Here is a 7,997-nt window from a genome sequence, read left to right on the forward strand (position 1 = left end):
TAAGGAAGTGATGGAACAAATCAAAGGAAAAAATTACTGCGAAGGTGCAAAAGTTATACAAACAAGACCAAATCCTGGAGGTTCAGATATGAATCAGGAAAGAAAGGTTGGAACTATTTCATCCACTATTGATTCTATCATGAAGCCTGAAGCTCCTTTAGAAACCCCTCCATGTGTTCCTGAAGAATTTCCAGATTTCTCCTCTTATCCAATTCAAATATCGGCATCTATAGAGGGAGGAGGAAGAGCCGGAACCTCTTCATCCAATCCGTTGTTAAACATGGAGCCCGAGATTCCACAACCATCCTATATTAATGAAGAATCTACAAACTTTGACTCATGGTCCAGTTCCCCTTTCTCGGCAGTGACTGTTTCTACAGACACTTCAGAAGATTTCCAGTCTGACCAAAGTGAAATATCTTTTAATGGTTCAGATACGAATCAGGAAAGAAAGGTTGGAACGATATCATCTACTATTTCTTGTGTCATGGAGCCTGAAGCTCCTTTAGAAACCCCTCCATGTGTTCCTGAAGAATTTCCAGATTTCTCCTCTTATCCAATTCAAATATCGGCATCTATAGAGGGAGGAGGAAGAGCCGGAACCTCTTCATCCAATCCGTTGTTAAACATGGAGCCCGAGATTCCACAACCATCCTATATTAATGAAGAATCTACAAACTTTGAATCATGGTCCAGTTCCCCTTTCTCGGCAGTGACTGTTTCTACAGACACTTCAGAAGATTTCCAGTCTGACCAAAGTGAAATATCTTTTAATGGTTCAGATACGAATCAGGAAAGAAAGGTTGGAACGATATCATCTACTATTTCTTGTGTCATGGAGCCTGAAGCTCCTTTAGAAACCCCTCCATGTGTTCCTGAAGAATTTCCCGATTTCTTCTCGTATCCAATTCAAATATCGGCATCTATAGAGGGAGCGGAAAGAGCCGGAACTTCTTCATCCAATCCGTTGTTAAACATGGAGCCCGAGATTCCACAACCATCCTATATTAATGAAGAATCTACAAACTTTGACTCATGGTCCAGTTCCCCTTTCTCGGCAGTGACTGTTTCTACAGACACTTCAGAAGATTTCCAGTCTGACCAAAGTGAAATATCTTTTAATGGTTCAGATACGAATCAGGAAAGAAAGGTTGGAACGATATCATCTACTATTTCTTGTGTCATGGAGCCTGAAGCTCCTTTAGAAACCCCTCCATGTGTTCCTGAAGAATTTCCAGATTTCTCCTCGTATCCAATTCAAATATCGGCATCTATAGAGGGAGCGGAAAGAGCCGGAACTTCTTCATCCAAACCGTTGTTAAACATGGAGCCCGAGATTCCACAACCATCCTATATTAATGAAGAATCTACAAACTCTGACTCAAGGTCCAGTTCACCTTTCTCGGCAGTGACTGTTTCTACAGAAACTTCAGAAGATTTCCAGTCTGACCAAAGTGAAATATCTTTTAATGAATCCCCACCTGGTATCAGGAGGAGGCCTGACCCTCATCAACAAGATGAAACAACCCAAGATGAGATCACTCAAGGGCTTCAACAACATGTAAGAGAGATAAACGAGGTGGTGGAGGGCATCAAAAACTTTCTAAGTCCCACATATTATTATTATTATTTTTCAGGATTTATGTAACACAAACAGTTTGTACAAAATTTACAATATAAAAGGGAGACAGTACAGTGTCAATACAATTCAAGACAAGATGGGTAGGAGGGTCCTGCTGGCAAAAGCTTACAATCTAAAAGGGAGGGGCAATTGATACACAAGGTGGTGGCTGTGTGAGGATGATTTATTTGGTGGGATTGGCTTCCCAGAAGTAATGAGTTTTCAGTATTCACCTAAAGGCAGATGGCTGTAGTAGTAGATGGCCGGCAGGTTGAGGTAGAGCATTCCAGAGGAAGGCAGAGGATCTGGAGAAGTGCTGGAAGCGAGCATGGGAGGTGTTGATGAAGGAGCTAGATAGCAGGAGGTCTTGGGAGGAGCGGAGAAAATGGTTTAAGTTATATTTTGGGACAAGGTCGGTAATGTAGCTGGGGGTTGTGCATTCCTTTGTTACTGGTTGTTAATATTTTAAATGTTATGCTTTGTGTGATTGGAAGCCAGCGGAGTGATTGGCAATGGGGGGTGGGGGATGAAAGCCAGTGGAGGGATTGGCACAGGGGGGTGGAGATGGAAGCCAGTGGAGGGATTGGCAGAGAGGGGTTGCAGACACTGAGCAGTTTGTTAGGTGAATGAGTCTTGTAGCAGCATTCATGATAGATTGAAGGGGGAGGAGCCTGTGTAGAGGTCGGCCAATGAGGAGGGAGTTGCAATAGTTAAGAGGAGAGATAACAAGTGAGTGGATGAGTAGTTTTGTGGTTTAATTTGTGATTGAACCCGAATGCCTTGAAGTTTATCTGTGTCCTGACCGTTGGCTTGTCCCTGGAAATCCTTGTGCTCAGTCTGCCCTTAACTTTGACTTGTCCCTGGTGATCCTGGTCTTCTGTCTGTCCCTATCCTTTAGATATTCCCTGGAAATACCAGTCTTCAGATTGTCCCTGGAAGTCCTGGTCCTCCGTCTGTCCCTGACCTTTGTTTTATCCCTCATATGTGTGTCTGCAACCTGTCCAGAACTCTGCCCTTGTTGACCATTGTTGGCTGTTAGGTGAGTTGGGTGAACCCAGGGATTGTGACCTTCAGCACGCAGCCAAGCCCATCTCCACCATCAGCAGCTTTGACGAACACCGGCTGGCCCTTAGATTCCACATCCTGGGGGACCTCATGCCACCTACTTAGCATTGCAGCACCCTGCCTAGTACCTTGTCCTACCAGCCTATTCTGTCTTCCACTGCCTCATTAAGTTCCCCTGCATGTACTCCAGCTCTGAGAGTCATCAGCCTACACTGCTTGCACCCTTTCTCTAAGTGTCCCTGCCAGTGTAGTAGAAAGGGTCCACAGACCTGAATCCAGTTCATACCCGTGAGCCCCGATCTGTGACAGGGGGGGCTTTCTTACTAAAAAGTCCAACAAGTGTTTGTCATTTGAGCTTCATGAACGCATCCCGTCTAAATTGTTATTAATTAGATTGATATTTTATGTACATTTTATTTTATATTCCGTAGTTAAGTAATTAAAAACATGTTCTTTATAAACTTGTAAAAACTTAAGAAACAGCTGTGATAAAGTGTGTTGTTTTTATATCAGCTTCCTATAGCGATGGAACAAATCAATGGAAACATTTACCGTGAAGATGCAAATGCTGCAAGAAAGAGACTGAATCCCGGAGGTTCAGATATGAATCACGGAAGGACGTTTGGAACTATTTCATTCACAATGTCTTCTCTCGTGGAACCTGAAGCTCCTTTAGAAACCTCTCCATGTGTTCCTCTAGAATTTCCAGATTTCATCTCTAATCCAATTCAAATATTGGCATCTATGGAGGGAGCGGAAAGAGGCGGAACTTCTTCATCCAAACCGTTGTTAAACATGGAGCCCGAGATTCCACAACCATCCTATATTAATGAAGAATCTACAAACTCTGACTCAAGGTCCAGTTCCCCTTTCTCGGCAGTAACTGTTTCTACAGAAACTTCAGAAGATTTCCAGTCTGACCAAAGTGAAATATCTTTTAATGAATCCCCACCAGGCATCAGGAAGAGGTCTGCGGAACATCTCCGAGACGAGATAACCCAAGACGAGATCACTCAAAGGCTTCAGCAACGTGTGAGAGAGATGAACGAGCTGGTGGAGAACATGCGTGCTAAAAAACTAAAAATGTAACTTGGCCCCACGTATGTATTTACATTGTTACTACTTGATGACAACTGGTTTTAAGCCATAAAACCCGAACCCAAGTAAGAGTTTTATTAAATAAATCTGATAAGAAGATTGAAGAAAAACTCCGGGATGAAGTTGATGAAGACCACAGCGGCTTTTAGCTTTTACTGAGCATGTTCAAAGCTCCTGGCCATCTTTGAGCTGCTATTCTGTAGCCTTTGAAGCACCTTTCAGCTCCCGTGTGTACAAGTCCTAAAGTAGACCTGTCCTTTCATCTATCTCAGGGACGTGCGGTCAGGTGGGGCAGAGCCTCGCCTTGTATTATGGAGGAAAAAGGTGTCAGCTTCAAATCTGAAGCTGACAGCTTTTTCTCAATTCAGAGCGGCTTCTATCAGGTTACACAGCAGGGAAATCCTCCCCCCTCCCCCGCTATGTAGCCTGTCATGGACGGAGCGCTGGATGTTAATTACAGGCGGCGCTGCATCCGGCTTTTGACAAGTAGTTAAGTTACAGAGCAGCAGGCTTTCCCCCTGCTTGTGCAACCTAACTTGGTCAGGCCAGAGCTGTCACAGCCTCTACTCTGTGTTAGAGGCGTGAGCTCTGTGGATGGCTTGGACCAATGACAAAGCGCCATTGATCCAAGCTTTCCAATCAAAAAAAAAGGAAAAAAAAGCAGTGAGGACATCGATCTCGATGCCTCACCAGTGACGAACAAGGGCGGGACAGGGAGGCTCCTTCCTGTCTCCTCCCTTCCTCCTCCCCACAGAGTTTGTTTGCCGAGCTGGGGGTGGAGCTTGGGTTGGATGGGGTGTGGTTTTGTCGTGATGGAGCGGAGCTCCGGCAAACTGGGGGATGCCTCACCCAGCACAGAAGGCACGGCACGTTACTGATCTATCTTATGGTGGCACTCAAGTTTTTTTTTTACAATGGGTAAGGAAGATCAAGGGAGCTTTCCATCCACTTCCTGCCAGACCGTTTGTTCATTTTTTACACACCTGCTAAAATGCACATTTTTAACATGAAAATGTACCCAAAACGCATTATATATTTTCTAGAGCGGACCTGTAGAATGAAATAATTGTAATTGCAATGTTCTATGTAGCACTGTCTGCTCCCCAGCTTGACACAGTACCTGGGATCTGACTGTTCTGAACCAGGAAGTGCTCAGAGCTGAGTGCTTCTGGGTTCATCTTCTGCAGAGGAGATTCGGGAATGGATTTTTCCTGAGCTCCTCCCGCTCAATATTCTGCCAGCCAACAGAATCCAGTGGAAACATTAACATTTACAGCGGTGGTGTTTCTTTAAGTCACTGGGAAATTATTCACCTTTTCTGCAACAATAGGATGTGTGCGACCCACACTTCTATCCCTGATCTGCGCGAAATATAAAGAGGGACTCCAGGAAATCCAAAAATTCACATTTGCAGGGGGGCTACCCCTGAACTGCAAGGGTTGACGGCTTGTTGTGGTCTGAGGGCTAATATAAAGAAGATATACTCACCTCATCCTCAGTCCTGCAGAGGTGACCACTCGCCCTGTCCCTCAGCTTGCCCTGTCCCTCAGCTTGCCCTGTGCCTCAGCTTGCCCTGTCCCTCAGCTTGCCCTGTCCTTCAGCTTGCCCTGTGCCTCAGCTTGCCCTGTCCCTCAGCTTGCCCTGTCCTTCAGCTTGCCCTGTGCCTCAGCTTGCCCTGTCCAAGAGCGGCTTCTATCAGGTTACACAGCAGGGAAATCCTCCCCCCTCCCCCGCTATGTAGCCTGTCATGGACGGAGCGCTGGATGTTAATTACAGGCGGCGCTGCATCCGGCTTTTGACAAGTAGTTAAGTTACAGAGCAGCAGGCTTTCCCCCTGCTTGTGCAACCTAACTTGGTCAGGCCAGAGCTGTCACAGCCTCTACTCTGTGTTAGAGGCGTGAGCTCTGTGGATGGCTTGGACCAATGACAAAGCGCCATTGATCCAAGCTTTCCAATCAAAAAAAAAGGAAAAAAAAGCAGTGAGGACATCGATCTCGATGCCTCACCAGTGACGAACAAGGGCGGGACAGGGAGGCTCCTTCCTGTCTCCTCCCTTCCTCCTCCCCACAGAGTTTGTTTGCCGAGCTGGGGGTGGAGCTTGGGTTGGATGGGGTGTGGTTTTGTCGTGATGGAGCGGAGCTCCGGCAAACTGGGGGATGCCTCACCCAGCACAGAAGGCACGGCACGTTACTGATCTATCTTATGGTGGCACTCAAGTTTTTTTTTTACAATGGGTAAGGAAGATCAAGGGAGCTTTCCATCCACTTCCTGCCAGACCGTTTGTTCATTTTTTACACACCTGCTAAAATGCACATTTTTAACATGAAAATGTACCCAAAACGCATTATATATTTTCTAGAGCGGACCTGTAGAATGAAATAATTGTAATTGCAATGTTCTATGTAGCACTGTCTGCTCCCCAGCTTGACACAGTACCTGGGATCTGACTGTTCTGAACCAGGAAGTGCTCAGAGCTGAGTGCTTCTGGGTTCATCTTCTGCAGAGGAGATTCGGGAATGGATTTTTCCTGAGCTCCTCCCGCTCAATATTCTGCCAGCCAACAGAATCCAGTGGAAACATTAACATTTACAGCGGTGGTGTTTCTTTAAGTCACTGGGAAATTATTCACCTTTTCTGCAACAATAGGATGTGTGCGACCCACACTTCTATCCCTGATCTGCGCGAAATATAAAGAGGGACTCCAGGAAATCCAAAAATTCACATTTGCAGGGGGGCTACCCCTGAACTGCAAGGGTTGACGGCTTGTTGTGGTCTGAGGGCTAATATAAAGAAGATATACTCACCTCATCCTCAGTCCTGCAGAGGTGACCACTCGCCCTGTCCCTCAGCTTGCCCTGTCCCTCAGCTTGCCCTGTGCCTCAGCTTGCCCTGTCCCTCAGCTTGCCCTGTCCTTCAGCTTGCCCTGTGCCTCAGCTTGCCCTGTCCCTCAGCTTGCCCTGTCCTTCAGCTTGCCCTGTGCCTCAGCTTGCCCTGTCCATCAGCTTGCCCTGTCCCTCAGCTTGCCCTGTCCCTCAGCTTGCCCTGTCCATCAGCTTGCCCTGTCCCTCAGCTTGCCCTGTCCCTCAGCTTGCCCTGTCCCTCAGCTTGCCCTGTCCCTCAGCTTGCCCTGTCCCTCAGCTTGCCCTGTCCCTCAGCTTGCCCTGTCCCTCAGCTTGCCCTGTCCCTCAGCTTGCCCTGTCCCTCAGCTTGCCCTGTCCCTCAGCGTGCTCTGTCCATCAGCTTGCCCTGTCCCTCAGCTTGCCCTGTGCCTCAGCTTGCCCTGTCCCTCAGCTTGCCCTGTCTCTCAGCTTGCCCTGTCTCTCAGCTTGCCCTGTCTCTCAGCTTGCCCTGTCCCTCAGCATGCCCTGTCCCTCAGCGTGCTCTGTCCATCAGCTTGCCCTGTCCCTCAGCTTGCCCTGTGCCTCAGCTTGCCCTGTCCCTCAGCTTGCCCTGTCTCTCAGCTTGCCCTGTCTCTCAGCTTGCCCTGTCTCTCAGCTTGCCCTGTCCCTCAGCATGCCCTGTCCCTCAGCATGCCCTGTCCCTCAGCGTGCTCTGTCCATCAGCTTGCCCTGTCCCTCAGCTTGCCCTGTGCCTCAGCTTGCCCTGTCTCTCAGCTTGCCCTGTCCCTCAGCTTGCCCTGTCCCTCAGCGTGCTCTGTCCATCAGCTTGCCCTGTCCCTCAGCTTGCCCTGTGCCTCAGATTGCCCTGTCCTTCATCTTGCCCCATCCCTCAGCTTGCCCTGTCCCTCAGCTTGCCCTGTCCATCAGCTTGCCCTGTCCCTCAGCTTGCCCTGTCTCTCAGCTTGCCCTGTCCCTCAGCATGCCCTGTCCCTCAGCGTGCTCTGTCCATCAGCTTGCCCTGTCCCTCAGCTTGCCCTGTGCCTCAGCTTGCCCTGTCCATCAGCGTGCTCTGTCCTTCATCTTGCCCCGTCCCTCAGCATGCCCTGTCCCTCAGCATGCCCTGTCCCTCAGCTTGCCCTGTCCATCAGCTTGCCCTGTCCATCAGCTCACCCTGTCCTTCTCCATCCTCATGTCTAATGGACCTCTATTAGATGTGATGATGTCAGCAGTCCTTAGATCACTGGAGCCCGGGGGGAGATGAGGCTGCAGGGACCGGTCTAGCAGCCAAATGGGCATCAGGTGAGTATATTTTCTTTATTTTCATTCCTGGAACAAAATGAACACTTAAAGGAGAACTATGAGGGGGGGGGGGG

The sequence above is a fragment of the Nanorana parkeri genome, unplaced genomic scaffold (assembly GCF_000935625.1).
Source record: "Nanorana parkeri isolate BGI_ZX_2015 unplaced genomic scaffold, ASM93562v1 scaffold3378, whole genome shotgun sequence".
NCBI lineage: Eukaryota > Metazoa > Chordata > Amphibia > Anura > Dicroglossidae > Nanorana > Nanorana parkeri.